This window comes from Cervus canadensis, chromosome 5 (assembly GCF_019320065.1).
Source record: "Cervus canadensis isolate Bull #8, Minnesota chromosome 5, ASM1932006v1, whole genome shotgun sequence".
Classification (NCBI taxonomy): Eukaryota; Metazoa; Chordata; class Mammalia; order Artiodactyla; family Cervidae; genus Cervus; species Cervus canadensis.
The window spans coordinates 43,756,702-43,771,751 of record NC_057390.1 but is presented as its reverse complement, the minus strand read 5'-3'; the positions used below and the strand labels follow the sequence as shown (position 1 = coordinate 43,771,751).

The 15,050-nt window shown below is 44.7% G+C and overlaps 1 long non-coding RNA gene and 1 other non-coding gene across 2 annotated transcripts; both read left to right on the top strand.

Annotated features, from left to right (window-relative positions):
• Positions 1-6,958: 6,958 nt before the first annotated feature.
• Positions 6,959-7,031, top strand: TRNAG-CCC. The gene has a single exon. It is a non-coding gene; the product is annotated as a tRNA-Gly (tRNA).
• Positions 7,032-7,735: 704 nt separating this feature from the next.
• LOC122441728 lies at positions 7,736-14,458 on the top strand. The gene is made up of 3 exons (XR_006269430.1): positions 7,736-8,335; positions 11,334-11,515; positions 14,127-14,458. It is a non-coding gene; the product is annotated as an uncharacterized LOC122441728 (long non-coding RNA).
• Positions 14,459-15,050: the final 592 nt, after the last annotated feature.

The window sequence follows — 15,050 nt, the reverse complement described above, 5'->3', positions numbered from 1 at the left end:
CCATGTCTAAATCCATATTAGGGGCTTCCCAGGAGGCACTAGTGGTAAAGAACCCACCTCTTACCTCTCGCAGAGAGTCGGACAAGACTGAAGTGACTTAGCACATCCTCACATGTTCCTTGAAAGTGTTACTCAGTTGTGTCTGACTCTTTGCGACCCCATGGACTAGTCCACCAGGCTCCTGTGTCGATAGAATTCTCCAGACAAGAATACTGGAGTGAGTAACCATTCACTTCTCAAGGGGATCTTCCTGATCCAGCAATCAAACCTGGGTCTGTTGCATTGCAGGTGGATTCTTTACCATCTGAGCCACCAGGGAAGCAATGTGCATACATCAAAACATGACAGGCATGTTCAAAAATTATAGTAACCTTACAAGTTGGGGTGGTCAGCCAAATTTCCCTTTATAATAAGAAGAAAAATGGTGAAATTATTTCTTGAATTTAAGTTACAGGTACTGTGCCAGATAAGCACACCTGTATCACCTCCTGGTGTTTAGTCGCTCAGTCATGTCTGACTCTGCGACCCTATGGGCTGAAGCCCTCCAGGTTCCTTTCTCCATGGGATTTCCCAGGGAAGAATACTGGAGTGAGTAGCCATTCTCTTCTCCAGGGGATCTTCCTGACCCACGGATTGAACCTCGATCTGCATTGCAGGTAGATTCCTAACCGTCTGAGCCACCAGGGAAGCCCAGTTATGTTCCTTAAAGCAAGCTAATGCACGTAAACTTTGGTGAAACCAGAATAAGGTCTGTAGTTAATTGCACTAATGTCAGTTTCCTGGTTTGATATATTCTGTAGTTTTGTAAGATGTTACCATTGGATGGAGGTGGGGTAAGGGTATATGGGCTCTCTGCAACTTCTTGTGAGTGTATAATTAATTTTATAAAGTAAAAACTTAGGGAATATCCTGGTGGCCTAGTGGTTAGGATTCCAGGCCTTCACTGCCATGGCCCAGGTCCAGTCCCTGGTCAGAGAACTGAGATCCTGCAAGCTGTGTGAAACGGCCAAAAAACAAACCAAAAACAGAAATCAGATTACTAGTTACCTGCAGCTGAGAAGGTGAGGGTTGGGCATTGGTTACACAGAACTTACTGAGGTGATTGGCATATTGTCTTGGTTTTATTAGTGTTTTCTGTATACCTTTGTCACAACTTACAGGTCTATAAACATAAAAGATTGTTGCATTCTACTTCTGTGTAAATTGTACCTAACTAAACCTGTGCTTTGTTGTACTGTTTTGATTCCTGCCTCTGGTCCTGTGGATGTGCTGTTCCCTCTGCTTAAACGAGCACAAGAAATTCAAGCCTAAATTCAAATTGCTTGTATTCTCTTAAGCCTTCCCTTGCCTCTCAGACCCACCAGTAAGTTCTTCCCCTATGCTCACTTATGCTGTACATAATTTTTAGTTTTCATCTGTTTCTTATCTAATCTCCTCCAAGACAGCCAAGTCACACGATTTCTTTCTGTCGCTGGGATCCAGTAGTGTTGAATGGGTGAATGAATGAATGGTGTAAAGCAGGAAGAAAGGAACTTACCTGGTGGTCCAGTGGTTAAGAACCCCAAAGATCACCAAGCCCTGGGGCAGCTAAGCCTACTAGCTGCAACAAAGACTCAGCCCAGCCAAAATTTAAGAAATGAAGTTGGATAAAAGCTTAAAGCAACCGTTCTCAAAGTGTGGTCCGGGGTCTTCAAGACCCATTCAAAGGGTCCGTGAGTTGCTTGGGTTTTCTTATAAATACTTGAGACAGCACAGCTCAATAGAAGGCAGAAGCAGCTAAGAGAATCCAGTTGTCTTCAATTAAGCCAGCTATTAAAGATATTGCTTGCAAAGATGTAAAATACTTTTTACTTGGAAAAATTATTTTTTCTTAAAAATACTAGGAAATGGGTTATGATCAAATTTTTACTCAGTTTTAATTTTCATTAAAATGCAGTAGATATAATACATGTTTGGTTTTTTTTTAAGTTATTTGGAGTCTTCAATAATTTTTAAGAGCATAAAGGGATCCTGAGACCAAAAATTTGAGAGCCTGTGCCTTAGAGACTGTTACAACCTCTTCCTTGTTCAAGGATATGATAGGAAATGGTAATGATGTTGACATTCAAGTAGTGCTCTGGTACATGTGGCAGGCCTTGTGATAAGCACTTTACTTGTCAGTGCTATTATATCTCCATTTTACTCCTAAGACCAGTAAGGCACAGAGAAGTCAATTGACTTGGCCACATACCTAGTCAGGATTTGAACCCCCATGTGTTTCAGAGGTCCTGCTGCCAACAGAGGCCTGGGAAGGAGCGGAAAGGCTGGTGCTATCTGGTATGTCCCTGCTTTGTGCTCTCCGTTGACCTCACAGTCTAGGCAAGAGTCATAGAGGCCTCCAACTTTCCAGTTTTCATTTCAGACTCTGCCACCCTGAGTATTTTCAAGCACAGCCTTGCAATGCCTTGGTTTCTAACAATCTAACCACGTGCACCTGCACTTCAGCCACCCATTCCTCTCTCCGGACCACACCCAGACACTATTATACAACTTCCTGTTTTATTGTGACTGCCTACTTTTCTGGTTTTCTTAAGTGTGAAAGTGAAGTCACTCAGTCATGTCCGACTCTGTGACCCCATGGACTGTAGCCCACCAGGCTCCTCCGTCCGTGGAGTTTTCCAGGCAAGCGTACTGGAGTGGGTTGCCATTTCCTTCGTACCTGGTTTTCTTACCCTTGAATAGCTTTACTATTCTTTTACTTCTTCAGGCCTTCAATCTTGATATTTCCACTTGACTTTTTTTCCTCTTTTAATCCCATTCTCTTTTTTTTTCCCCAAAAGATTTATTTATTTTTTGGCTGTGGTAAGTCTTTGTTGCTGTGCATATGCTTTCTCTAGTTGAGGTAAGCGGGGCTACTCTAGTTGTGGTCCCTGGGTTTATTGTGGTGGCTTCTCTTGTTATGGAGCACAGGCACTAGAAGTGCTGGCTCAATAGTTGTGTTGCACAGGCTTAGTTAAGCCACGGCATGTGGAATTTTCCTGTACCAGAGATCGAATCTGTCCCTTGCATTGCAAGGCAGATTCTTAACCACTGGACCACCAGGGAAACTTCCCATTCTCTTCTTGACCAGTGCATTCCCTGTTGTCAACTAAAACTCTTCTCATTCATAACCTTCAACTCTTTAGACGGTTAACTCCCAATCCTGAATCAATTACACAACGATTCCGCACACCACCACCACCTATGTTTGATTGGCATGCAGAACACAATGTAAAATATGCTGGAAAGATACGGAGTTGGAGCCAGGGGTTGCACAATGGAGGGCGGATCTGTTAGAAAAATCTAGTGGATTCAGCTGCAGTTTGACCTCAGTACCATTGAGTACTTCTTTTTTTTTTTTTTTCCACCTTTTTATTTTTATTTTTTTCATTTATTTTTATTAGTTGGAGGCTAATTACTTCACAACATTGCAGTGGGTTTTGTCATACGTTGACATGAATCAGCCATGGAGTTACATATATTGAGTACTTCTTATCTGATCAGCACCCTCTGTCATTCTCAGATTTCTTTAGACCTTCACCAGCTGGTGTCAACTACTTACCTATCCATAACTCCAGTAGATAACCTCACCCAATTCATCGGGGGAGTGCAGTTCACAAAATAAGAACTTCTTCCCCCTCCTACTGTGAACCCCCAAAGGAATTTGTACATATCTATCCTATTGCCTCATGCTGTCACTCCCATCCCAGAAGAACTGAGAGGTCCTTTTTCCAGTTCTGTCCCACCTCTGCTTAGGATCCCAATTCACACCATCTCAGATTGGGCTCCTTCAGCCACTTCCTTGACTTTTATACTTTCACGTACTCAGCCTTGGTTAGTCTGCTTCCCTTGGCTGAGAAACACCCCAACGCAAAACTCCCTCTGGTTACCACCCAGTTGTTTCTTTCTCTTCGTAGTTAAGCTTCTTAAAATATCTGTAGCTCCTCTTTCTCAGCTTTATAACCTGATTTCATCTGATTGCTTGGCTTTTGATGCTGCAGGCCAGTCTCATTTCCTATGACACTATTCTCATCTTCCCTCCCATGTATCTGCTCTTCCTGGATCTCTTGCTGGATTAAGCAGAGTCACCATCAGCCTAGTCAGTCACCCAAGATGAAATCCAGCCATCATCTAGACTTCGCATAACCTCCCATGGCCAATTGGTCACCAGTGGATTCTACCCATTAAACATTGGTCATATCCGTCCGTTTTCATTCCCATGGCAATCAAACCATTAAAGGCTGCTACCCTCCCTCCTTGAGCCTCAGAGTGAATCTTGTCTCCTGATCACAAATTCATACCCCTTGCTCTCCTTTGTACCACTTTGTGTGTGTCTGTGTGTTAGTTGCTTAATCCAACTCTGTGCGACCCCATGGACTGTAGCCCAGGGGCCCCTCTGTCCGTGGAATTCTGGCAAGAATACTGGAGTGGGTTGCCATTTCCTTCTCCAAGAGGATCTTCACAACCCAGGGATTGAACCTGGGTATCCTGCACTGTAAGCAGATTCTTTACCATCTGCACTTCCAGTTAGTATTTTTTCCGTTTTTGACTAAATGTCTAAAACTATAAAAGTAATACATACACATTGGAGAAATTCTGGCCGACAGAGAAGTGTAAAGAGAAAAAAATAAAGATCACTTAGAAACTTACCAACCAGAGGTTAACACCGTTATATTGTTTAAATGCTAAGTCATGTCCGACTCTTTTGCAACCCCATGGACTGGGCTTCTCTGTACATGGGATTTCCCAGGCAAGAATAAAGGAGTGAGTTGCCATTTCTTCCTCCAGGGGCTCTTTCCCACCCAGGGATCAAGCCCTGATCTGCATTGGCAGGCAGATTCTTTAACACTGAGTCTCTAGGGAAGCCTAAACATTGTTATATACATATATATATTTTTGGCCACACGTCATATGAGAATCTTAGTTCTCCGACCGGGGATAGAGTCCACACTCCCTGCATTGGAAACATGGAGCCTTAACCTTGGACCACCAGGGAAGTCCCAATTTTGTTATATTATGATATATTTTCTTACTAGAGCTATAGTTCAGAGTCACAGATGGATCATATATTACTGCTTATTGTTGCTGTGGTCACTAAGTCATGGGTCTGACTCTTTGAGACCCCCATGGACTGTAGTCCACCAGGTTCCTCTGTCCATGGGGATATCTCAGGCAAGAATATTGGAGTAGGTTGCCATTTCCTCCTCCAGGGAATCTTCCCAACCCAGGGATTGAACCCATGTCTCCTGCATTGGCAGGCAGATTCTTTACTGTTGAGCTACTGGGGAAGCCATTCCACAGCTTCAGTTCAGTCATGTCCGACTCTTTCCGACCCCATGGACTGCAGCACGCCAGACTTCCCTGTCCATCGCCAACTCCTGGAGTTTACTCAAACTCATGTCCGTTGAGTTGGTGATGCCATCCAGCCATCTCATCCTCTGTTGTGCCCTTCTCCTTCTGCCCTCAATCTTTCCCAGCATCAGGGTCTTTTCCATTGAATCAGTTCTTCACATCAGGTGGCCAAAGTATTGGAGTTTCAGCTTCAGCATCAGTCCTTCCAATGAATATTCAGGACTGATTTCCTTTAGGATTGACTGATTGTGTCTCCTTGCAGTCCAAGGGTTTCTCAAGAGAATTCTCCAACACCACAGTTCAAAAGCATCAATTCTTCTGTGCTCAGCTTTCTTTATAGTCCAACTCTCACATCCATACATGACTACTGGAAAAACCAAAGCTTTGACTAGACGGACCTTATTGATAAAGTAATGTCTCTGCTTTTTAATATGCTGTCTAAGTTGGTCATAACTTTTCTTCCAAGGAGCAAGCATCCTTTAATTTCATTCTACAGCTTAGAGCCCTTCAAATGGTTTACCTTCAATGCTCTCATCTCTTAAAATCACTCAAATTCCTACCAAAGTATAAGTCCTGACAGGGTCTGCCTCCACGATATAATTCGTGTTAGACAGTTTGAAAGCATACCACGAGTATATTTCTAGCTGCTCTGAGTCTGGATAAACCATAATTTATTTAGGTTGTCCTCAATCTGTCTACAGAGTAGTTTCCTTTCTTTCCTGTCCCTGGAATGTCTGTACCTCATTCTTCTCGGAACAGCATTAGCCTAAAGTCATCTCCTTAGGGAATCCTTTCCTGACCACATTATCTGATATAAGGTCCTTCCCGCACCACAGGTTTCTTTTTTTTTTAAGTCTTATTTATTTTATTAATAGAAATTCACATAAATTATTACAACCATTCCAAAACAGGATTTCAAAGAGCTGTAGAGTTTTGCCCAATCTTTGGTACAGCAATCCCAGTTGGACCCACTTGGTCTCTTTAAATCATGATTGATACATGCAAAGATTTTAGATACAAGGACGTTTATCACAATGTTCTTTTTAATATTTAAGATTGCAGACAACCTAAATAAATTATGATTTATCAAACTCAAAGCAGCTAGAAATATATTTGTGGTATGTTTTCAATAAAAAAATCAGACTTCAAACATACACTGATCCTCTTCTAAATGATGTATATATAGCGTGATGTCATTTTTGTTTTCTAGTAAAGCAAATACATAAGGACTGAATGGATAATATAAATGATTTATATTATTTGTTCAATTTATACACCTTTATTGGGATTCTTCTGTGTCTACTGAGGATACAAGGATAAAAAAGAAAATCATGTCCTTATTCTCAAGGCCTTTACATTCTAGTGAAAAAATTGAATTGCCATTGTGGTAAGTGTTCAGAGTGTCTTGAGAGTTTATGATGTGGTTAAGAAGGGCCTTTCCCCCTGAGTTTTGAAATTTTCTAAAGTGAACATGTACTGGTTTTAGACTCAGAAGGGCCCTTTTGCCTCCTGCCCTTTTGTTTCTTTCTTTTTCTTTTTTTTCTTTTATGTTTAAGGAAGCTTCTCACTGAAATAAATGGGAGGGACTTCCCTGGTGGTCCAGTGGCTAAGACTCTGCACTCCCAATGCAGGGGGCCTCGGTTCGATCCCTGGTCAGGGAACTAGATCCCACAAGCCACAACTAAGAATTTACATGATGCAACTAACACCTGGAACAGTCAAATAAATAAAATATTTTAAAAAGAAATAAATGGGAGCTAGAAGGTGGTAAATGGAGGGGTCCAGAGTGAAAGGGGCAGTTCTTACGGTTTGGGGGATGGGGGAGACTCCAGTGTCTTTAGAGGCTTAGAGGATACGATGTCTGTGTGTGAGTGTGTGTTCCTGTCTGTGCCTAAGTGGGAGAGAGGAGGAGCCCAGGTGAAGAACTAAATCAGTTTAGGTAGAGCTGTGTCTCTTGGCCTTCATTTTCTCAAAATCAAGGTAAAGGTAACATCACACCATTTTGTGGCTCTGTGCTGAGTAAGTTTCTACTTCTTCCTCCTTTAAAAATCAGCCAAAGAGGAGGTTTCCTGATGGCCTACTGATTAGGATTGGGCAATTTCACTGCCGAGGTCCCCGGTTCAATTCCTGGTGGAGGAACAGAGATCTCACAAGCTGCACCCTGCTGTGCAGCCAAAACCAGCAAAACAACAGTAGACCTCTGCCCTTGGGAACCGTTTCCTGTCCCCTTCCCTCAGGTGTGCTAGGCCCACTTGCAGTAAAATCACCTTCGTGTGTGTGTGGGGCGGCGGGGGGTGGGGGGTGCGGGGGTGAACACTTGCTCAGACCTACTGGAGCAGAATTTCTGAGTGGTAGGGACCAAGGATCTGCATTTGAAAGAACACCCACGAGGATCCTGGCCATCATGCACAGTTGGAGACTAGCCCCACAAAGTGCTCCCAATTCATTTTGTAATTCTCTATAATTGGAATGAAACTATTCCCTTTTACCAGCTTGCCACCCTTGGGAGGGAGTGAGCACAGCCCTGCACTTGGCCACCACGGAGGGTTTTGGGTGCTAATTTATGAAATGACTGATATGTCCAAAACGAGCCCAGGTGTCCTGATCCCCAGGTCCACACTTGCTCCTCTCACATCATGGTTTATCCCCACAGACCGCTGAATGCTTCTTGAGAACCTTTCCTGCTTCAACTTTGCCAAAAAAATCATATGCTAACTAAAAACCTCATGGACTCACCTAGGAAGATATTGGGAAGAATGGGACTTCAAGAGAATGAGTAGCTGTAAGGAAAGTCAGAAAATGTGACCCTTTGAAAGCGAAGTGAGTGCAATCCACACCAAAGGGATGAGTCAGCCCCTGCTGCCGCCGGTGGGGCCTCTCAAGAGTGTCACCTGTCTCCCGCAACACCCATCAAGGAGTTAAAACAAGCTCTGGAAAAGAGCTCTGGAATGTAACAGTTAATAAGGTGAGTGCTCAGCAGGCAATGAGTCATAACAGAAGGCTTGCACGGAATCCAGAAGAGGGATGACCACAAGGTTAGAAATTATAGTGTGTCTCCCATACTGTCCAAGGACAAAGATGCTCTGATTGGTCAGAGCTCTTCATTTAGAGAGAATTGTTCAAAGGACAGCCAATTCATCTTAGGAGAAATGGGTGTATACCCTGATAACAGCTCATCCACTTTCTTTTATACAAGTCTTTATGGAGCACTTCCCATGGGTCAGGGGCTATACCAGCTGCTGGAGACGTAACAGTGGGCAGCACAAGCATAGTACCTGCCCTTGAAGAGTCTCACCATCGTTTTCACTCACTCAGCTCCCAGCCTGTCATTAGGAACACTTTGTGGACTGGCCTGGTAAGGGGAGAGAACTCTGAGCAAATGACCAGAGCCAATTATTTTGCAATTAGGCCTCCTGTTCTCACATTAATAACATTCTAGTTTTGAGTCACTTAGACTCAGATGAGGGACAGGGAGGCCTGGCGTGCTCAAGTCCGTGGGGTCACAAAGAGTCAGACAGGATTGGGCAACTGAACAACAACAACAATGACTCAGATGAGAGTAAAATAGCCAGTTCTTCAGAGTTTGATTTCCTCTGGACCTGTGGATGAGCTGGACAAATATTCCTGGCCTGGTAAGCCCTGTGATGGCCAGCAGCCTGGCTTTAGTAGCTCTCAGTTCCCGCACAGCCTCAGCCCCACCCCCAGCACCGCTAGGATTGCCTGTGTACTTTCCCGCCCCAGTGGCCCACTAAGAGGTTGTTGGGAGGATCTTTTTTAATTACTGGGTGTCTTAAATTCCAAAACGATGAGCCAGCAGAAACCACTGCTTGCTGCCCACCCCACCCCCCAGCGCCCCCGGGTTGATTTAAAAGGCAAAGGGAGCAAGACCAGCTATTTGTTGTTGTTGTTCAGTTGCTAAGTCATGTCTGATTCTTTGTGGACCGCATGGACTGTACCCCACCAGGCTCCTCTGTCCATGGAGTTCTCCAGGCAAGAATACTGGAATGGGCTGCCATTTCCTCCTCCAGGGGTATCTTCCCGGATCAGGGACTGAACCTTGTCTCCTGCACTGGCAGGCAGATTCTTTACCACTGAGTCACTAGGGAAGCCCCGAACCAGCTGATATTAAGTGAAGAATGAAAGTAATAGGAATGATTTTGAACGGCCACACCTGTGACATTGAGGGCAGCCCCGGGTTCTTAGTTGCCTTGAGAGAAACCCTGAGAGCCCAAACCAGGATCCTAAGCTGCTTGTAATTCCTAAAAACAGTGTTTCATAGACATGGCTCTGAGAAACATTCACTCAAAGGCAGATCCAGATTTTGGAACCTGAGGCCTACCTGTTTCTTAAGAATGAAATACAAGATTAGACACAGGGTCTTAGGGACCCAGGGACCCTGAAGCATGAGGTTCGATAGTTTCATGGTAAACCACCTACATGTTCATGCTAGAATATAAAAATATTTGGTGTTTCTGATCCCAAAGAATTGGAGGCTTCTCAGGATGCTTAGCGGAGAAGGCAATGGCACCCCACTCCAGTACTCTTGCCTAGAAAATCCTATGGACGGAGGAGCCTGGTTGGCTGCAGTCCATGGGGTCGCAGAGTCAGACATGACTGAGCGACTTCACTTTCACTTTTCACTTTTATGCATTGGAGAAGGAAATGGCAACCCACTCCAGTGATCTTGCCTGGAGAATCCCAGGGATGGGGTAGCACAGAGTCGGACACGACTGAAGTGACTTAGCAGTAGCAGGGTACTTAGAGGAAAGAAGCAGCCCAGGATGATAGTGACTTAAATATTTTACCTCCTTGATCTTATTGATAAATCACACTTCCCTTTCTTCATACTCACATCTGGTTATAGATTCAAATGCTAGGCTCTTCGATACTCAAGGACAGAAATCACCTCCCATTCATCATCGAATCCCTCAGTTCAGTTCAGTTGCTCAGTCGTGTCCAACTCTTTGCAACCCCATGAATTGGAGCACGCCAGGCCTCCCTGTCCATCACCAACTCCCGGAGCTTACACAAACTCATGTCCATCGAGTCGGTGATGCCATCCAGCCATCTCATCCTCTGTCACCCCTTTCTCCTCCTGCCCCCAACCCTTCCCAGCATCAGGGTCTTTTCCAATGAGTCAACTCTTCACTGCAGATGGTGATTGCAGCCGTGAAATTAAAAGACGGTTACTCCTTGGAAGGAAAGTTATGACCAACCTAGATAGCATATTAAAAAGCAGAGACATTACATTGCCAACAAAGGTCTGTCTAGTCAAGGCTATGGTTTTTCCAGTGGTCATGTATGGATGTGAGAGTTGGACTGTGAAGAAAGCTGAGCGCCGAAGAATTGATGCTTTTGAACTGTGGTGTTGGAGAAGACTGTTGAGAGTCCCTTGGACTTCAAGGAGATCCAACCAGTCCATCCTAAAGGAGATCAGTCCTGGGTGTTCATTGGAAGGACTGATGTTGAAGCTGAAACTCCAGTACTTTGGCCCTAGTACTTAACAAATTTTTTGTTATTGTTTTTCAGCCACTAAGCCGTGTCCAACTAACTGGCTTCTCTGTCTTCCACTATCTCCCAGAGTTTGTTCAAATTCATGTCCATTGAATTGGTGATGTCATCCAACCATCTCATCCTATGTTGTCCCCTTCTCCTCCTGCCCTCAATCTTTCCCAGCATCAGTGTCTTTCCCAATGCGTTGGCTCTTGGCATCAGGTGGCCAAAAGTATTGGAGTTTCAGTTTCAGCATCAGTCCTTCCAATGAATATTCAGGACTGATTTCCTTTAGGATTGACTGGTTTGATCTCCTTGCAGTCCAGGGAATTCTCACAAACAGCATAAAGCAAAATACCTATTGAAGGGATGAATGGATGAATGAATAACTGCGTGAATGAAGTCTCTCAGGCGCAAAGAAATGACAAGTCCTGTTTATCCCCTACCCTTTCTTTCTTGTCTGCCTCTAGGTGACATGGGATGAGAACCTGGGTTCTAGAGTTGAACCTGACATTGAGTCCTAATTTTGCCATATACCAGCCTTGGATATCTCTCAGCCTCAGTTTCCTTCTCCATTTTATAATGGATCCAATATCCCTCTGTGCAAGCTTGGGAGAATCAGCAATAATGTTTGAAAACTGCCTGCTACATGGTAGGTCTCAATGCTAGCTGTCCTCTTATTACTTTAGGTCAAGCCTAGGCAAACAGTGGCCCATGGGCCAAATATGGCCCCTACGTCCTTTTTTTTGGCTTCCCTGGTGGCTCAGCTGGTAAAGAATCTGCCTGCAATGCAGGAGACGTGGGTTCAATCCCTGGGTTGGGAGGATCCCCTGGAGAAGGGAAAGGCTATCCACTCCAGTATTCTGGCCTGGAGAATTCCATGGACTATATAGTCCACAGGGTTGCAAAGAGTCGGACATGACTGAGTGACTTTCACTTCATTTCCTTTTTTGTAAATAAAGATTTATTGAAACATGGCCATGTGTGTGTGTGTGTGTGTGTGTGTGTGTGTGCACGCACACGCATGCACGCGCGCTTAGTCGTGTCCAACGCTCTGAGGCCCCATTGGACTGTAGCCCACCAGCTCCTCTGTCCATGGGACTTTCCAGGCAAGAATACTGGAGTGGGTTGCCATTTCCTTCTCCAGGGGGTCTTTCCAGCCTGGGCATCAAACATGCCTCTTCTGTTTCCTGCATAGGCAGCTGGATCCTTTCCCACTAGCGCTACCTAGGAAACCCATGGCCATGTATATTTGTTACATATTGTCTCTGGTGGTTTTTGTGCTACCACAGAAGAGCTGAGTAGTGCTGAAAGAGACTGCATGGGAAACAAAGCTTAAAATGTTGTCAGTCTCTAATCTAGACCTTCATCACTTTACTCTCAACTTGAGCTGTGCTAAATCACTTCAGTCGTGTCTGACTCTGCGATCCTATGGGGTATAGCCCTCCAGTCTCTTCTGTCCATGGGATTTCTCAGGCAAGAATACAGGACTGGGTAGCCATTTCCTGCTCCAGGGGATCTTCCAGACCCACAGATCAAACCTGTGTCTCCTGCATTGCAGGTGGATTCTTTACTTTCAACTGGCAGTTACCTCCTAACTGGTCTTTGCTCTTCCTCCCACTCTATTCTCTTTCTATTCTGCAGCTAGTTGTTTTCCTAACATATATGATCCTACTAAGGTTTTACTCAATGAAACCTCTGTTGGAGCCTCATTTTCTGCAACTTCTTTGTGTATTTTTAAAATTTGTTGGCATCTGGCCGCTATGTTTCCCTGCAGCCTCTCTCTCCCTACTCGCTTTCCTCTCTGTGTCCTGTACAACAGCCACGTCACAACTCCGTGGCTTGTGTAGCTCTGTGACTCTACACCCCACCCACCTCCAAAATGTCCCTTTCTCTGTTTTCTGCTGCTCCTTGGCTTCATCTTACCAAGCATCTCTGTGAAACCTGTCCTGATGTCCTTTCTCTGTACTCTGAGATCAATCAAGATAAGGTCAGTTACACCACAGTAACAAACCCCCAAATCTCAGTGACTGAAACCTACAAAACCCAAATTGAACAAAGAATAACAAGTATACCAAGGTCCCACTCCTGAAGTGCTTGACAAGTATCTATGATTTTTTTTTCCTCCTAAGAATAGAAAAAAAACCAACCTAACTTTTTTTTCTCCCCCGTATACTGACCCTATTAACAGATGCTTGTCATTTTGCCTAAAACAAAGGCTCTTGTAGAGGTTGTAGTTGATAAAAATTGTAAAAGGGGAATTTCATTTAAGGAAGAAAGAATGGAAAGTCTGGATAGATGAACTGTAACTAAAGAGTTGGGCTTCCCCGCTAGCTCAGCAGTAAGAATCCACCTGCCAATGCAGGAGACACAGGTTTGAAGGTTTGATTCCAGGTTTGGGAAGATCTGGAGAAGAAAATGGCAATCCACTACAGTATTCTTGCCTGAGAAATCCCATGCACAGAGGAGCCTGAGAGGCTACAGTCTATGGGGTCACAAAGAGTCAGATATGACTTAGCGACTAAACAGCAACAACAAATTAAAGAGTCATGCTTAGCACCACTTTTGGCCACAATAAAAGCTCAATAAGCACAACATGTGGGATCATAGTCCCCTACCCAGGGATTGAACCTTCACCCCCTGCACTGGCAGCGCAGAGTCTTAACCACCAAACTGCCAGGAAAGTTCCTCTCATCCAGTTCTTGAGCCAGTCCTTCCCAAGACCAGGTCACGGGGTTGAAAGAGGAGGGAGGGAAGACCCAGTCTATGTCTGAACCAGCGTGTGATGTGCTGTCATCAGAACCCCCTTCCCAGGGGGCAGACAACCACATCTGAGCTGCTCCAAGGGTCATGGGAGAATTTCTCCAGGACTCTCTCATTTCTCTATTCAGAATGTCCTTGTCCTTGCCTTACTCTCTGATACTTGGTTTCTGGCTCGTCCCTTCCTGTTATGCAGCCCACAGGGCACACCTTCATTCTGGGGGCACATTAGGAGCAGAGGCAGCTCTCTGAGCCCTGGGCTGTTCCCTGAGCTCTTGTGTTGCTGTCCCCCATGCCTTTGTTCAATAATCTGGCCCCGGGAAACTCTGGCCTACGGCCACCCACTGTGCCTATGTGTTTCTGAAATCACTTCTTGCCCTGTCCACGATCCCCCATCCTTGGGCTTGGCCTTTTTTAAGGTGTTACTGTGCCGTCTTGCTCTCTCCTGTGTTTTCCCTTTGGACTCTGAACACCACCATCAGCTCTTGCCCTTGTTCTTCCAGGCAGCGCCACGTCAGAACTCATGAGAAAGCCAGGCTTGGAAATCCATACTGGCCTCGTCTCTGATCTACATCCAGATCTGTGCCTCATCCCGCCCCCCGCCCTCAATACCTCTAGACCTCAATCTTATTCCATATGCAGTCCTAAGAACTCTTGATGTAGAAGTGGATTAAATTTATCATGCTGGGGACTTGCCTGGTGGTCAAGTAGCTAAGACTCCATGCTCCCAATACAGAGGGCCCAGCTTCAATTCCTGCTCAAGGAATTAGATCTCACATGCCGCAACTAAAGATCCCACATGCCACAACTAAGACCCAGTACATGTGTGTGTGGTAAGTTATCTCAGTAGTGTCTGACTCTTTGCGACCTTATGGATTATAGCTCAGCAGTGTCCTATGTCCATGGGATTTCCCAGGCAAGACTACTCAAGTGGGTTGCCATGCCCTCTTCCAGGGGATCTTCTTGACCCAGAGATTGAACCCAAGTCTCTTATGTCTCCTGCATTTGTAGGCTGGTTCTTTACCACTAGCACCACCTGGGAAGCCCCAAGATCCAGTATAGTCAAATAAGTAAATATGAATATTTATTTTAAAACAGAAATAAATGCAAAAAGGGAAAATGGCTGTCTGAGGAGGCCTTACAAATAGTTGAGAAAAGAAGAGAAGCGAAAGGCAAAGGAGAAAAGGAAAGGTATACCCATCTGAATGCAGAGTTCCAAAGAGTAGCAGGGAGAAATACGAAAGCCTTCCTGAGTGAACAATGCAAAGAAATAGAGGAAAACAATAGAATGGGAAAGCTCTCTTCAAGAAAATTAGAGATACCAAGGGAACGTTTAATGCAAAGATGGGCACAATAAAGGACAGAAACAGTATGGACCTAACAGATGCAGAAGATATTAAGAGGTAGCAAGAATACACAGAACTACA